The sequence below is a fragment of the Dermacentor andersoni genome, chromosome 10, assembly GCF_023375885.2.
Source record: "Dermacentor andersoni chromosome 10, qqDerAnde1_hic_scaffold, whole genome shotgun sequence".
Lineage (NCBI taxonomy): Eukaryota > Metazoa > Arthropoda > Arachnida > Ixodida > Ixodidae > Dermacentor > Dermacentor andersoni.
This window is the reverse complement of record NC_092823.1, coordinates 99,131,689-99,149,312: the sequence shown is the minus strand read 5'-3', so window position 1 is coordinate 99,149,312 and position 17,624 is coordinate 99,131,689. Positions and strand designations below refer to the sequence as shown.

Below are 17,624 nucleotides of genomic sequence, written 5' to 3'. Positions count from 1 at the left end.
GCTCATATAGTGAGACCTGGCTTGGAATCGCATTGGCCTCGTGACAATCGCGAGAACTGTAAAAAAAGAAAGGAAAGAAAATACACACGCACGCCCACACAAAAGGACGATATATATATATATATATATACATAAAGAAAGCACGCGGGAACTCCGCGCAATCTGTCCGGACAGCCCTATACAACGGTTGCGAGCAGACGACAGCTAAACAGCGCCCCCTCCTCTTTTTGTCTTCGTTCATAATCGCTTAATTGGCGTCAGCCACGCGCTTACGGCGAGGCTTAGGTTAATGACGATGCCTTGCTTCGACTAAGCCATTCTTCTTTTTCTCCCTCTCTCTTATTTCCTCGTTCTTAAGTGCCCCCCCCCCCCTGCTTTAATTCCTCAATTTAGTTGTCGGTATTCGGCATACGATAGTGTGTCTTTTTCCCCGATTTCCTGTATTTAACAACAAACACCCCATTTTCATTTTTTTTTTTTTTGCCGTTTTCCACTATAGTCTGCGACCACGCGGTCACACTTAACGGTGCGCTGTGTCCGGGCATCATTTATCCTTGCCTTTCTTTCTTTCATTTTTTGCGGTGTTTACACGAGTGGTCAGCGGTGACGTCATTCCTCGCCACACATATAGATATACGAATGTGCAAACACGCGCACCTCTAAAATGCCGCCTAGTGTTTACTTCTCCCAAGAGGAATTGCGCAAGTAAGTTGGCCTCGCGATGACTTTATCTTAAGCTTGGCTGGGCTCCTAAACAGCGTTCTTAAGACGAGGGGCTCGTTATCACATCTCGTTGGGGGGAATAGGGCTTAGGTTTATAAGTTGCATTTTTTGTTTTATTTCCCGGTCTTGCGCCGCATGTTGTCTTACATAAGGATGCCCCATTGTCCAACGCGGCTCGCGTTCCTCGCTTGCGCGGCGCGCTGTGAAGCTATTAAGTTTCGCGGCGCACGACTTTTTGATTGTCGCAACGAGCCCCCGCCGCTGCGACTCGGTGGCCTGTACTGCGTTCTGCTGTCGATCGCGAGGTCGCCGGTTCGAAACCGCCCCCCCCCCCCCCCCCCCCCTCTGCGGCACCCACAGCATTTCGACGGAAGCGGAATGCAAAATGCGCTCGTATATATAACCTTAGGCGCACGTTAAAGTAGCCCGGGTGGTCAATATAGATGGTGGCGTGTTTTTAGCTTGTCCGCAAGCTTGTTGCCATTCGCAGAACACTGGGTTTACGGCAGCAAGGTGTACGGCAGCAACAACAGTGGTGGGGGTGACATCTTTTGACGCCGAGTTGAACCAGAGAGCGCGCAAAGCAAGCGCTGCTGCAACTCGCTGTGTTCTACTCGAAATGCTGGCTTAAAGCGTGGGTAGCGACATACGTGGTTAAAGGGACACTAAATCGAAACACTGTAGGTCAGTTTAGACGGATAAAGCGTTCTTGGAAAACTGTTGTCGCGAATTTCGAAATAATAGGTTGCGTATTAGGAGAGCAAACAAAGATCAAAGTTTCCTTTCCTTTTCTTTTCTTTCTTTCTTTTTAATTTCGCGCCGAGTTTTCAACGCCGGTGCGTCGATGTGACGTCACGGATGTTGAGGTATCTTATTTTTCGTATTTAAGTCGCGTTGGCTCAGTAAGCGTTCCCGAAATTCGCCACGTTTGATCTTTGGCTCCTTTTAGAACACAATGTAGTCGCTTCCTCACCGCTAAAGAATTAACTAGGCCCTAGAAGAACACTGTCGAAATATGTGACGTCAGAGCGAGCTGGCACGGGAACTTCAAGGAGGCATCGCCACCGATCCTTCATTATTGCGCTTTCTTCTGGCTTAACCAAGCGTCTTATCGTATTAAGAGCGGCGTCTTTTGGTATTGTGTAAGGTTTTCTCTTTAGTGTCTCCCTTTAACATATGCAGTCTTTTTTATATTTTTACTTCGACCAGAGCACTCACGTGACGGAAATGTTTTTCGACACATCGTAGGTGGACAAAACCTCACTGGGTGTCGCTGCGACCACTACGCAAAAAACAACAAAAAAAAAAAATAGCAGTGGCTTAGCTCGGCTATGCCAGGGTATACGTAGCGAAAGCTAAGGCATAGCATGGTTAGCCTTGGTTAATCTTGATTGCAAGTCCAGGTTTGTCTGGTTGTCTATGTCGCCGAGTTAAGCCAGTCGTTCGGTGCGCTGTTCGTCTGTTTCCTGGGCGATTCGTTTCCTCTTCATCTCGTTCCGACGTCGATTCCAGGCCTCCTCCTGCTTGTCAGAATTGTCGCCGTCCGTACTGCCGCCTCAACTGTGGTTGCGGCGCACGCGAGCTCTCTTTTTCAATCCTCCGGCATGTTATCGGGCATGCGATGCAGCTGGCGAAGCGAGCGGAGGCGAGCGCAACGACGAGGAACGCGGTGGGACGTCATGTGCCTCCTCGGAGCACGGCCGCGGCGAAATCGCAAATTCGCGGCCAGTAAAGCTTTCGCTGTACAAAAAAAAAAAAAAAAGTGGAGACCACTTAGCGCGTGCTAATGAAATGCGAAAGTATTCGCCCAGGCAACGTACACTTTCCAGAAGCATTTGGATTTAAAGTGAACGAAAGCATCAACCAGTCAGCAGTCGAGATAAGTAAGAGACATTTAGAGTATTGGTCCGGAAAAAAAAAGCAGGGAAGAAATGGATACGACCAGATCTGTTACATGCATAGGTAGCGGTTTAAGGTAGGTGTCGAAGTTTTAAAGAAGAAAAAAAAAAGAATAGAAGTGTTAGAATGGAGAACGTGTACATCGTACCCGATTCGCTCAAGCTGGCTAGGTGACTTTGTCACCGCCCAGTTTCAAAGGGGACGTTACTAAGTCATCGTCACCATCACTGGGTAAACCGCCAGCGGTAAGAAGCTTGCGGACAAGCTGAAACTATCTCTTTATCCGGAGCTTTTCATTATGGCCTCCGTCATAGGCTGTGCATTCCGTTAGCACGTTAAACCCCGTCATTTGATTTGATTTGATCATAGCCTTAAAAGTGACCACACCCTCTGTGAATTGAACTGTAGACGCAGCTAGCAGACGGCCCTAATATCGAGTATCCTTGGCAGTGATTAGTGATCGAAATAGAAAGTTTCCATACTTAGTGAAACGTTTATTTCTGCGCGGAAGTACACTTATGCGTAGATTAGCGGTGGGGATGTTGCGGGGAAAAAAACGTTGCTTAACAATAACTTGACTATAGCCTCTTTTTATCTTTGAAATCAAGCTACATAGGTAGCATACAAAAGATGGGAGTACGTAAGATAACAAAAAATGGCGCTTTCACAAATTCGGAAGAGTAATGGAAGAAAGTGGTATACTCGCGAGAACTTCTCCAGCAAAGCATGTTTTCTTGCGTGGCGGAAAATTTACGATACCCGTAAATGATAGGTGGAACAAACTACTGTTCCGTGTGTCGGTCGTGGTGAGACCTGGTATTTTGGCGTATATAGATTAGCAACAGCGTATGCGTGTACTTTTCTGAGCACATTTCTACAAGCTCTTCACAGAGTTGATATCCATAAGTATACTGTTGACTAGTGAAACCCCGAACTTTGCAAACAAATCATGATGTGCGCGTGTTAAACTCCAGTCACATGGGCACTTTCGAAAGCATTCGAGCCCGAGCGAAATCGGAGCTCTCGGTCGCGATTGGCTCCGTTTACGCAAGAAGCTAATTGGACTATTGCCAGTCAAAGCAACAAAATTCTTGTTCCTGTTCACTGCAGCAAAGTTCGTCTGTTCACTCGGCACATGCGCTTAGGGTGGAGACAATTGAACGTTTTAGCATAGTGTTACCGTCCTACCGTACTACCGAGACCGTCTGCCACCACTGCGCGTGCGCGGAGTTTACTAGGCTGTCGTACTGTGCGGCAAGTTTTCCGTGAATGCGCAATATGGCAGCGCCCAGGCATGCCCGCTTAGATCCCAATTTGCCCTTCCTATCGGCTCTTGCTACCGACTGCGAGAAGTATGCTAAAATCAGTCTTCGCTGAGTCTCATTTCATGCAGAGTGCAAAGTATCCGTGTTGTTTCTTCGTCATTGTTCAGACCGGCTTTGAACAGCTAGTTTTGACTCTGTTAGGCCTAAGAAAACAAGTTTCCGAGCCTCCTCGAAAGCGTTTTGATTTCTACCTACCAGATGGGGCGCCATAGCAAGTAGCGTTGATGTGTCTGATTTGTCTTGCAGATTTGTCTTGGCTTTATACGTGTTTTGTCATGTCCAGTTTTGTACTTGCCGTCCTGGTTAATTCCGCGCATGCGCAGTCTAGCAGCCGTTAACGGTAATGTTAGTTAATGTTAACGGTAATGTTGGTAATGTAAAATAACGAACGCGTCTCGCTGATATGCTGAAACTAGTCGGAACGCCCCCGAGCTTCGTAACGGTACAGACATTCGTACGCCGCACTCGGGAAATTTCTATACTTGGGCGCCGCGACCTATAACGACTAATGTTCATCAGCTACGAGACTTGACCTTTCTCATTTTTTTTCTTTAAATAAAGCTTTCAGGCTGCCGGACCCGGCCCGGGCCGCGCTATTACTCCTCGTCGGATAGAAATCTCGGTCGTGAAGACGTTGGGGGAGGGCCTGAACGTTGGGGGAAGACCTTAAATGAAAGCCCGAGAGTTGTTCGTACCGCTTATTTTAGAGCGCACGGCGGTATCCGTGGTCTCCAGTTTCATCACGGTCGCGTTGCTTACTCTACATGCACGTGCAGTAAGTATACTTTCGTCGGTGCTTGGCAAGTGTTCTGCTAGCCTGCAGGAGACGGTGTGTCGAGGCAGGCGACGGCGGGAAGTCGCTTTTTCGTCCGTCGCCCGGTGAGGTCGCGCCACACGAGGGCTCCCCGAACAGCAAAAAAGAAATAAAAAAGAAACGCTCTCTCCTTTTTCTTCGTCTTCTCTTCGTCTTCTTCGTGGCTTCCTCCCACCGCGCTCGGGGTTTCCTGGCCGTGAGAAAAACGGAAGTGGTTCTGGAGTCGAAACCGGGCTACGCGTACTACGTTTCGGCTGTTCCGGATCTGGCTGATCTTTTTTCATTTCTCCTTTTTTAAGTCTGCGACAGATGTCGTCGTCTGCTACGCGTTGGCGCGCGCAGACGTCGCGCCACCGTGCGCCGCGGACGAGCAGACGATTAGCGCGTGCGCGCGTCGTCTGCTAGGCATGGGCTGCCTAGCAGACGACGACGACGATCTTCGTGCTTGATTGCAGACGATTCTTCGTCGCGTGGTTCCGCCGCTAGCCGAGATATGTCGGTGCAAAAAAAAAAAGTCAGAAACAGACCAACAAAGTTGAAAAAAAAAAAGTGACGAAGGAAGTAAACATCGCGGTTTAAAGGGAGAGCAATGCGCGGAGACGGATGCGGTTGAATGGACGACGCGCTGAAATGTTGTGGCGCGTCTTATTTTTTGTAAATGCTTCACCGCGGTTCTTCCTTGAGCGGATTTCCGTCTGTCCAGGTTTGTTTCCTTCCTTTTTTTTTTTCTCGGGTTCTTTTTTTTTTTCGCGCGACGCGTATATTTAATAAGTGACGCGCTGTAGGATCGTCGAATGTGATTTGTGTGTTTAAGCCGGGTGACTTTATGGCGCCCCGCCGGGCACGTTCCGAACGTGGTGGTCCTGGGAAACGGTTCGCGTTTCCGGCTGTAGCTGCCGCAAACACTTCACGTGTCCCTCGCTATACCACATTGCAAGAAATGTCTATGCCACATTGGAAGAGAAGTATTGACTCTCGTTTCTTTTTCTGTTGTCTTTTTTTTTACTTATTTAGTTATTTTATCGTTATTTACTTTATTTCTCCCCTTTCTTCTTTTTTGAATAGGCTTCGTTGACTCTCGCCCATTTGCGTGGTCTGCGGTCGGGCTTTTGCCGCCGATACGAGGGCGCATGGTATTGCTAAAGTAACAGACCCTCCCCAGTATCTTTCGAACCGCGATTTGGCGTCACTTGACGGAACAGTAACTGTTGATTCTTGTTCAAAGCATCGCGACACGCCCGAAGAGCATCTTCAAGTCGACACAATGACGACGTCATTGCTATAGCCGATGCAAAAATCGACGCCAATAACCAGGCAACGAACGCTGGGTCATATAGGGTTCGTGAGCTATACGAAAAGCTAAGCTACTTTCGCCGAGCCTTCTGTCGTTCTAAGCCTCGTAGGTTCGGTGCTTTCCTTCGCAATTAGCCCAGAAAGCTGGTGATCAGAACGGTATATGCCACGTGGTTAACCAGCGCTTAGTGCAGGCAAGAGGACCGATCGTCGTGCCTGGCACATAGCGCTGGTTATTCCTGCTACTACCTGCAACGGTAGCCCAGCCAGTGGATATGCATGGCGGTCGCGGGATCGAATCCCGGCCACGGCGGCCGCATGTCGATGGGGGCGAAACGTGAAAACACCCGTGTACTTAGATTTAGGTGCACGTTAAAGAACCCCCAGGTGGTCGAAATTTCCGGAGTCCTCCACTACGGCGTGCCTCATAATCAGAAAGTGGTTTCGGCACGTTAAAACCCCATAATTTAATTTTTAATATGCATGGCGTTGCGCTGCTGAGCTCAAGGTCGCGAGTTCGATCCAGGCCGTGGTGTCCGCGTTTCGACGGGGGCGAAATGAAAAAAAAAAAAAAAACGCTCGTTTACTTTAGACGTAGGTGCACGCTAATGGTCCCCGGGTGGTCAAAATTAATCCTGCGTGCCTCGTAATCGGATCGTAGTCTTTTGCACGTGAAATTAAACCCCATAATCTGTTTACGTTTAATTAATCACGCTGCCCCCCTTCACGCTCATTGGCGCCACAGTCATCGGCGCGTCAGAGTGCTGATAAGCTTCGTGTCCACGCGTCTGATATGTGCGTGGAGAACAACTAGCATTACGTCACCCAGCCAGCATATAGGCAAGCCGACCCCTTCGTGAAGCCATTCCCTTCGCTTTTGCCCTCGAAAAGTCGCCCTAACACGTGACCTCTGTGGCTTGGCGCATTGGCCGAGGATGTCTGGTTACCGGTAGCTTTAGAGCGCAGGACCTTAGGCGCTCGTTCCTGGGTTTAGCGTCGCCGTAACCGCGCGATCGCGCTCGTGCCACTGCCCGTGCCTTCGTCGTCGCCTTCTTCCGCAGCTGGCTCCGATGCCGTTCATTCAAGGGACCCCCTGAGGCTGTTGTGCTACTCCCCATCAACAATCACCTGTCCATTTTTATCCATGTAACGCTATTACACCTTTTTGCACATTCTATACTTATAGCGTACCCTACTTCAGTCATTCTCGTATTTTTATTCCTTAAATATTTTAAGCAATTTATAGCTCTGAGTTTTAGGCCTCTATACAGCCACGTCACATGAGCCATTAGTCCATTGAGTACTAATCATCACTGCCTTGGCGCTCTTTGGCCACACTTGGCGCTTGCGCCATTAAACACTACATATCATCATCATCATGCCGCTCATCACACCAGCGTTCCCATACTGCCCATCCCTCTGCGAAGGCGCAGACGGCACTGACCCACTGCCAGTCGGTGCGGCGATTTCGGTCTGAAATTCATTGCCTCACTATATCGCGAAACGAAAAGACGTACAAGGCTGCGCTCAAATTTCGCATTTGGGAATATCGTAATCGCCGGACATTTTCTTTTTCAATCGATGCCTTACTCGTTATGCTGCTCTGTCGTGACTCCACCAGCACAGCACATGAGCACTAAAACCTACCGCGCGCTCTGACCTGGCGATCACGTGTTGGGCCGACTCGTTTGGCTTCGGGTCGTGTGGCGCCGTGCTCCCTCATGGTTCCTTCCTTCCTTTGTGGAAACGCGCGCGTGTTCCCAAGGCCACGGTCCCATGACGTGTGCAGACCGGTATCCGCGATGGTTTCTTCAGTGTGAATGGACCCCCTCCTTCATTAAGGAGGAGCGACGGCCGAAACGTCGTAGTGTGTTTCTATTTATTCGTTGTTGTTTTTTTCGTTCACGAAGGCCACGGGCATGCCCTGACGACTTTATAATCCCCTGTAGTAAGAAATATTACGTAGGCTTAAGCTCGGCGGGTCATTAAACGGTTGCCGCGGGATTAACGGATTGATGAAGGGATTACACCGATGTATAAGGGAACTCGGGGACGACTAAAGCAGTCGGGAACGGGGGACCCCGTCTTGAGAAAGCAGCTGTTGCTGCTGCCTCATCCCTTCTCGAGCAGGGCTTTTGTGAATGGATTCGCTACAGCCGTCTTTCGCGGAGTCAAACGGGGGGTCGATAGTTTTCTCATTCCCTGACCCTTCTACCTTTTCTTTGTTGCCTTCTGTACTCGAACCTCGCTTGCTTTTACAACGTGCGACCTTTATGGATTTGCTTAGTTAATAGGCCCTGAGGCCACGTGTAAATTTATTTTCTTACCCTTTCAATGTTTCTTTTTTCTTCCCTTCATTTGGTGCGGAAGGAAGACGTTTAATCACTCATTTCTTTCTTTTCTTTTCTCCTGCTGGCGTCTGAGGCAGCGGGAATTTGTTGCCCGCTTATTTCATACGACCGCGGCGCTGAGCGAGACATTCGACTCGCTCCCGGGATCATCACATCACGCGCGTTGTCGGCGAGCTGTCTAACCCCGTCGAATTAGTTCGCGGCGCTCGGTCTTGTTCGACTCGGCGATTCTCACGCCTTTTCATCCGCGGTGAGCGGCGCCCCGCTTGTTCCGTTTTATGCTCGCCGTCACATCGCCCCCCTTCTGGGCCTCCGGCCAAGATTTGCAGCCGTCTTCGCCTAACCCTCTTTGGCGTTGGTATGTGTGCGCGCTAAAAAGGGGGGGACGTTCATAATTGAGTCGTGCAATGGACCTCCGTCTGGCTTGGCTTTGGATTGAATTGAGTCGTCCGTTGGGCTTTTCGTGTTTTGTTTTTGACAATGCGGACGGCGCAGATGGCGGTAAGCAGCAGAGGAACGAGGCGGAGACGGGACTGCTGCGGAGCTTCTTAACTGGATCAGAATGTACGAGCGCTGTCTGAAAAATTACGGGGCTGATGTCATTGACAATTTATTTCTGTGCCGAACGGCAAACTGTGTGGTGTCCCCTTCGAAGTAATCGCCCTTCAGTGTTAACACACTTTGTACATCCGTCTCTGACATGCCTCGATGAACCGCTGGAAGGATTCTACGGGGTTGTTTTGTAGCTCCGTCGTTACGCGGCCCTCTTGTTGGCGCACTCCTTCGGCTGTCCTTCAAAACAGGTTTCCTCTGTAATTCCCTATATTCCCCTAAAGGGAATACAATTCCCTATTATTCCCTTAAAGGGAATACAATTCCCTATACTTCCCTTAAATGGTCCCAGAAACGGTTCGGACAAATTTCGTAGACGCGTAGGGTACAGCTACGGGCGATTACGAGTTACCCTCCGTAGCCGCGCATTTTCTCCACAACTCGTTCGCCGAGTGATCGGGGCTGAGCTCCGCCTTCGCTGGCTCTTGCGTCACGATGGGACGTAGTGCCGTCTGCTGCCGGTTGTCTTGGAGCCAGCGTGCGTTGCGAGCATTCTGTCCCAGCGCCGCGCGCGTCCGGTATTCCGGTAACCACAGGTGAGCTGGGCGTTTCGACGGACGGGTGGCGGCGTAAACTAAAGGCCCTTCATACTACTGTTGTTGTGATGGAGGAGCTTTAGCGTAGACGTACCTGAGCGGCCTGATCGGTCTGCGCGGTCTTGACAACCTAGTGATGCAGAGCTTAAGCAGCCAAAGAGCTAATATTGCTCTGACCAAGTGCAAAACATTTTAAACATCTAGAAAAACAATGTGTTCGCGATTGCGCTCCTGCCAAAAAATTTACACCAACAGCGAAGTAGAATACACTTCGTTAGTGATCGGTGTTTGGTTGAGCTCTGTGCCAACAGGTGGCTGCACCGTGCGGACCGTTCACATTTGCGACTCGCGTTCATCCGACGAATCGCCCAGGCCCAGTCCGCTTGCGCTTGCATTTGTCCGAACACCGGACACGCGAAACACAATATTCTGGTAGTAATCCTCGGGCGTAAAGTGACGGCCGCAAGCGCGCAAATCCTGGGGCCGATCGTATGCTCGTAGTCCGATGCGCTGCAGCCACTCCGCTCGTCTGCTGCCTTGCCGTTTGGCGTATTGCCACTCGCTATGTTTGCAGCCCATAACGTTACGAGGGCGGACCATGGTGCTCGCGAAAAGAAAGATCGGTACAAACACTGACCGCGGAGCCGTCGTCAACGGAGGGAGCCCTTTGTAACACAAGCAGACGACACTTGCAGTGTACCAGAAGTCACTTGCTCTGTACCGGAAGTGCAGTGATGAATTGTCCTTGTGCATTCTCTTTCTGTTACTTTCTTTTTTTATTGAAACAAATTAACTAACATTCCAACTATTACGAACATTTGTTCGCTATAAGGTTGGAAAAGTAATCGATGACGTGCCCTGGGCAGCCAATCGGATAGCTCGCGTCATATGACCACCTCGCGTCACCTGGTCAGGAGCGGCTGAAAACTCAGCCGGTAGGTCGGTAGCTATGTACATTTTTAAAGCCTTATAATAAATCATACGGTTCGCGCGGTGCACCTAGATGAGTCAATGATCGAAAGGCCCTGTCCTAACGACTCGGTACGTTTGTACAAAAACGTCAAAATCGTTTCAGAGTCGCTGTAAGCTTGGGGAATAAAAAAGAAAGGTCACACGGGAGCATGACTAGATGAACAGGGAGACTGTTCAAGGGCGGCGATGTTCCCCATGGTCAGAGACTGCCGGATGCTGAGGGCGTTTGTGTCTTGATGCAGCAGCCATGATTTGTCCCACCACAAATCGGCGGTCTCTTCTCTCGCGAGGCGGAACGAAGCAGGCACTGCAAAATTGCTGATTTATCGTCTGGCCCTGTGGAGAGAGCTCACTGCGTCACCCCCCCCCCCCCAAAAAAAAAAAAACATGGTCAGCATCACTTTCACTTTTGACTCTGATCGCCTAACTTTCTTCGGCCAACGGAAACTTCCACTGGTAGCTCTGGCGACCGAGATTCTGGGTCGTATGCTCAGTAATACACGTCACTGCACCGCAGTGATGGCTCCGGAAAGGAAATCTGGTTCATTTTGAGGACGTACAATGATATCCCTACACCCATGCTCACCTAGCTCCTTCTGATCGGAATTTAGCAGCCGTGGCACCACCTCTGCACAGAAGACTGTTCGTGTGCGCAAATCTTCGGTGATTACTTTCTGAACGTTGTTCTCTCGCATGTCATGGTGATCATTTCGAACCGTCAACCGACCATCAGCGACACAACACCTGCCTTACACCGTCGCCGTCAGTCCTGCTTGTCGGAGGCCTCCATCTTCTTCAGCCATCTTCTGCTCCCCTGCGCTGCAGAAGTCAGAGAACGCGACTGCAGAGACAATTGTCAGCTCGACTGCCGATACGATGACAGTCCGCAGTGGCGAAAGCCACTTTCCGGTTGTGAGGCACGCCGTAGTGGGGGAGTCGGGAAATGTGCACTGCCTGCGGTTCTTTAACGTTGCACCTTAATCTAAGTACGCCGGTGTTTCCGTATTTTGCCCCCGTCAAAATGGTCCGCCGTTGCGGGGATTCGATTCCGCCACCTCGTGCTTCGCTGCCCAACACCGTAGCCACTGAGCGACCACGGCGGGTCGCTGCCGAGATGCACTATCGAAAACGAAACCACGCGTACACCACGCACGTTGACCAGCGCAGAACTCGTTTAATAGAGACTTTTAGCGTGTCCGGTAATCCGGCAAGCGCGGGCGATTTGCCGGTTTAGCGGGGGCGTAAACTTGGGCGGCCAGATTGGTGGCGCCAGCTGGCGGCGCTAAGCCCAACCACACAAACACAAAACTAATTACTATATTCTGCTTAGCTGCTGGTGTAAATTTTCGACAGTGGCGTAATCGTGTTCACAATTACGCCGTTGCCAAAATTCGCACGAGTAGCGAAGCAGGATATAGTGGGTTACTGCAGTTTTAGCTCTGTGTTTGTATGGTTGAACTCTACGCTACCAGGCGGCTGCACCGCTCACGTTTACGCCCCCGCAAATCCGGCAATCCGCCCAAACCGCTCCCGTTTACCGGAATAGCGGACAAGCTAAAAGTCTCTATTTTCATCACCCGTCGGCGTCGCCAGAACGTTTGTACAGTTCAGCTGCGATGTAAAAAAAAAAAAAATCTGATGCAAGATTTCTGCCGCATGGAATGCGCTCAAAACTTTGTCAGGTTGGCCGAGAAGAGACGCGTACTGCTTCACACGTAATCAAACCCGGAAATTCGTGCATCTTGACGCCTTCAAACTTCCTCTATCTCTCTCTCCCTTTATCCGACGCTTAGAATCCGCAATTTCCAACTCTTCCCAGCATGCGACTTGCGGCGGACATTGTCCGTCGTCACAGCCGGAAATCGCTGGCGAATGTCGTCGTGAGTGGACTGCACTCATTCTGCAGGCAGTCCACGAGGCACGCCGTGTCGTCCTCGACCTTCAGTGCGGCCACAATGGCTGTCCTTGCCTGCGCTGCGGGAAGTGTGTTTTTTTGTTTTGTTTTTTTGAAAGCGGAAAGTGATCCGAGGTCAAGGTTGAGGCGTTGCAAGGTTTAGCCGCACTGTGGCGCTTGTCGTTCGTTTTAAGGCATGTGAAGAATGTGAAGACGTCTGTCCAGCGGTCGATTTAGGCACCACTGGCCTCCTTGAAGCCCTTGGGTTCAGCGAGAGCAGGGGGAAAGTAACCATGTCCGCAATAGGGGATTAGTAAGGAACGATTGGAAGGTTGGTGGAAGAAAAGTAGGGAAACGACAGAAAACGAAGACGTACAAAAGCACAGTTCGCAATAGGGGATCCGAAAATTTGGACGTAGGGTTTCATAGGGTTTTTTTTCTTTTTTTTTTCTTTTTTAACCTAGGTAGGATATTAGGCAGTATAGCAGCAAGAGCTTGGTGGCACAACCCACCGCCCCGTTCCAAAGGGGACGCTCATTGCATCTATCCACGGCTGGCTTGACACGACCGAATCTTTTACAGGCATAGCTAGCGGTACAAGGTAGATACACTCGAAGAAGAAGAGGAGGAAATGGGGTATTGAGGTTACTCATTTAGGGGAGGAACTGATCTGCCACAGCGATTCCTCCCCTCAGGGGGTAAGTGCGAGGAGATGATCTGTTACTTCCCATGCGGTTACTGCTTCGCGGACTAATAGTTACCCTTTTCCGATACTCCTCAAGGGAGTAACGGTCATTCTTTCCATTGCTCCGCAAAAATGGAATTAATTGAAATAGGCACTTATACCCAAATAAAAGAATAGATTACTCAGCTGAAAAGAACAAGAAAGGTGCCCGAAAATAGGATTCGAACTCACGTCCACGCGCTCGCAAGTCCGGTACTCTATAGCCACTTCACCACGGCAGGTCGTTTGACAGGATAAGATATTGAGACAGTGTTAAGCATCGGAATGCAGGTGCGGTGATATAAAACCGACTCGGCATTTTTTGTATGCTATGCGGTTGTCGTTGGCTTGGCACTACCGAATCCGTTACGAGCATAGGTAGTGTAACAAGGTAGATGTAGAAGCTTTGAGGAAGAGAAGAAAAAAAAAACATTAGAGACGTATACAAGAATGTTAGAATGAAAATCATGTAATGATATACCTGATTGACTAAAACAGGCTGGGTGACTATTCATCACCGCTGAAAGAAATGTCTCAAAAGGGATGCGAATAAATCGTAATCATCACCTGGCTGCTTGAGGACAAAACAGTACCAAATATTCCTAGCAGGATGAGAAGCGTGTCTGCTGCAAGAAAAAAAAAGAAGAGATTACTCAGTATACTGTGATAGAATGCCAAGATATTCACTCAGCCGCGATCATAGGGCAGTGTCCACCTTCCAGAAGCGCAGGGATTCAAAGCTAACTGAGCATGAATCGATCACTAGTTGAGATAAGCGAGAGGCGTTTATGTGTTAGGAAAGAGACAGGAAATACTTACAGGTATCGGTAGCTACAATATAAGGGTAGATTGTTTATAATGAATAGCGAAAAGATGAAGGATAGATAGGCAATGTGCTAGGTGTTAACGAATGTTTATAAAACCTAATTCGCTCAAGCAGGTTATAGGTGACTATTTGTTGCCGCTTCACAAACCGCTTTCAAAGGCTTTGACACACATTTGATTTTAACATGTTCGTTGGATCTGCATTGTGATTTTGATATATATATTTAAGAAATTCTTATTCAATGCGTATACAAGACCGGCCCGCAAAATCAGTAGTGCTTGTTTGCGGGACGGGACAGCCCCCAGAAGTTGTGCAAGGCTGAAATGTTGTATCTTGTAGTAATTAGCAGAACGTTTTCTCTCTGAAAAGAAACAAACATATTTCATTCAGGCATTCACGTCTTTGCACAATATTGTATATTTCAGAAATCGTAACGTACATTCATCCGTTGAAATCAAGATCTAAATAGAGCATGCCATATCACAATTCTCGTGTATCATCACCATCATCAGCGTATTTTTTTTTATCTCCAATTACCCCCGTCTTGCGCTAGCACATTCCAACTTGCGGCTGCGGATTTACTAAGTTCATCACCCCACCAAATTTTGTGCCGTCCTCGACTGCGCTTGCATTCCCTAGGCACCCATAATTCTGTAACTCTAATGGTACGCCGGTTATCTGCCCTACGCATTACATGACCTGCCCATTTTCATTTGTTACTCATAACTTCTGCCAGAATATCGGCTATCTACGTTTGCTCTCTGATCCACACCGCTCTCTTCCTGTATCTTATAACGTTACGCATGACGTTTTTCGTTCCATCGCTCCTTGTGTGGTCCTTCACTTGTTCTCGTGCTCCTTCGTTAGATTGCAAGCTTCTGCCCCATGTATCAGCTCCGGTAGAATGCAGTGATTGTACACCTTCCTTTTCAATGATAATGGTAAGCTTCCAGTCAGGAGCTGACAATGTCTGCCGTATGCGCTCCAACCCATTTTTATTCTTCTGTGAGCTTCCTTCTCTCGATAAGGGTTCCCTGTGACTAATTGACCTAGGTAAACATACTCCTGCACAAGCTCTATACGCTGACTGGCGATCATGAATTTTTGTTCTCTTGCGAGGCTATTGAACATTGCCTCTGTCTTTCCGTATTAATCTTCAACAATTACATTACACTTTCTCGGTTAAGGTCCTCAATCATTTGTTGCGATTCACCCCCAGCGTTGCTGAACATGACACTGTCATCTGCAAACCGGAGGTTGTTGAGATATTCGCCGTTGATCCTCACTCCTAAGCCTTCCCAGTCTAATTGCTTGAATACTTCTCGTTTATATCTTCCTATTAAACATTTGATGAGAAATACTCAACCGCGCAGTCGCAAAATTAAACCATTTGCAACCCAATAACGTATCTGCTAGATACAATACGATATTCAGTTTTATTATACGCAAAAAAATTAGAAGGAAAGACGAATTTGTAAGTATTTTAATATCCTGCTATCTCTCCCTGGCGTTTTTTTTAACTCTGACTGCCCGCGCCTCACGCGTCTACGCAACGCTCTCTCCCTCCTCTCTCTCTCTCTCTCTCTCTCGAACTGGCGTTTATGATAATTAATTTTATTAATTTTTGCTGTGCGGTCGTGCGCGTGCCCACGTTTAGAAAATTTCGTCGTGCGTCACTCACTCACTCACTCACTCACTCACCCGCTCTCTCCGGGAAGCGAGCCTTATCCGTGCGAGCCCCCGAAACAATGGCTCATACATACATACAGGCTGGCGAAATGCTCAGCAACACATTCTAGCAGCAAGCTCACCAGAATAATGTCCCGTCCACTTGCGCAATTTTTTTCTTCTCTCTCCTTTATTTTTTTAATACGCGATGCCCTGTACCAGGCACAGCCACAGTTGGGAAAAAAAAAAAAAAAAACGTGCCCCGGATCTGTGCGTCTCAGCGCGCGTGCTGTCCAAGCACTTGCGTCACGACACGCGCTTGGCTTGTCTCGACTTGGCAGCAGTGTCGGCGTGTTCGCGCTGGCGTATTGTGTGTGTGTGTGCTTTTTTTTTTTTTTTTCCTGCATCATTCCCGCCGTGATTAAACGGAAAAGCGGGTCCAGTTGGTCCGGGATTAGAACTGTGTATACGCGACAAGCCAGGGCGGTGTTAAATAAAACGTACTAGACAATTAGAGCGCGCAGTGCGAACTTAACATTGCAATCGATATTAGCATTGCGGAACAGTTCAGAAAGACCCGCCGCGCGAGCCCAATGACCATCGGGTTTGCGCCGATGAGCTCGTGGAGGCCCCATGTTGATGCGGCTAAATGAAAAAAAAGAATGAAAAACCGCTCGTGTGCTTAGATTTAGGTGCACGTTAAAGAACCCCTGGTGGTCAAGATCAATTCGGAGTCCTCCACTGCGGAGTGCCTCGTGATCGTGGTTTTTTGGCACGTGAAATTCCGGAATCTAGTCTAACAGTCTGGGAAGCACATGTACCAAAATTAATCAATTATGTGGTTTTACGTGGTAAACGGTGACTCCGGCGATTTCTTTTTTCGATGTCCACTGATCTTAATAAAAATTTGAATAAAGTTCTCATCGGTACTCTGATTATCTGTGCCAAACAACACGGCTGCATGTCATTTAGTTTTCCTGAAAGTGGATTTTAAAGATTGGTTGCGTTCCCGACCCTTGACTTTTTACTAGCCACCCTGTGTTTGTGACGTCAGCGACCACACTGCCACTATCGCTGAAAACGTCGCTTAAATCGCCGCTGTGTAGTTCGGAAGACCTGTAAAAACTTCCTGCGTCGGCAGAATACATCATCAGCTTCGCTTCTTTGGCGTTATCGCCACGTGTACTGCGTGTTTACATTATGGTAGTGTATGATCTGACGTCATCGGCTCATTGTGACGTCACACGAAGCTGCTACCCGTTTCGGTTTCGGTATCTCGTTTATTGGTTATATAAAATTATGGGTGAATTTCTGCGCGAACTGAACCACCCCACCGGTGACATGACTGCCAATGCCATTTGAAAATGACAATATCCTAATATGGTTAAAAAGAAGCGCCGGAGTTGCCTTTTGACACCACTATCTGATTGTGAGGCACACGGTGCAGTGGGAGGACTCCCGATATACAATTTTTGAACGCCTGAGGTCCTGAGCGTGCGGTATACCCAATGATGCAGGTCACTCGGGAGTCCTTGCATTACGCTTCCATCGGAATGCGGCCACCTCTGCCGAACCCTCGACCTTATACCAAAAATGTTAACGCCTACATCGAAGGAAGATAAAAAGAAAACGATTCGATCTGCTCTGAACTCATTTACTGCAGACAGAAGCCGGCTCGTGCAACGTACGCATCCATTTTTCCCAAGAACACCAACTATGTTTGTATGCGAGGCGCACGTTGTCTTCATTCTCTGCAACACAGTGCCTGGTTTGTGGCGTCCGAAATCCGTGCACATCCACCATTCGTGGAGTGTGCGGGGGACGGGGCCTCAGAACCCCTACGCTAATTTGCCAAGCGCGAGAGCTGCTCGTTGGGGTTGCCGTCTTCGCGTCCCGCTACACCATCAGCCCGTTGTTACTGGGATACGAGCTCGATCCGGTGTGGTGGCGGGCGTGCAGCTTTCATTTTGTTTCTCACGTGGAATGG

The 17,624-nt window shown here is 48.9% G+C and overlaps 1 protein-coding gene across 2 annotated transcripts in view; it reads left to right on the top strand.

The window, feature by feature from the left end:
* Positions 1-17,624, top strand: part of Ino80 (chromatin-remodeling ATPase INO80) — an 87,948-nt gene that overhangs the window by 68,235 nt on the left and 2,089 nt on the right. The gene's annotated exons all lie outside the window — the stretch shown is intronic.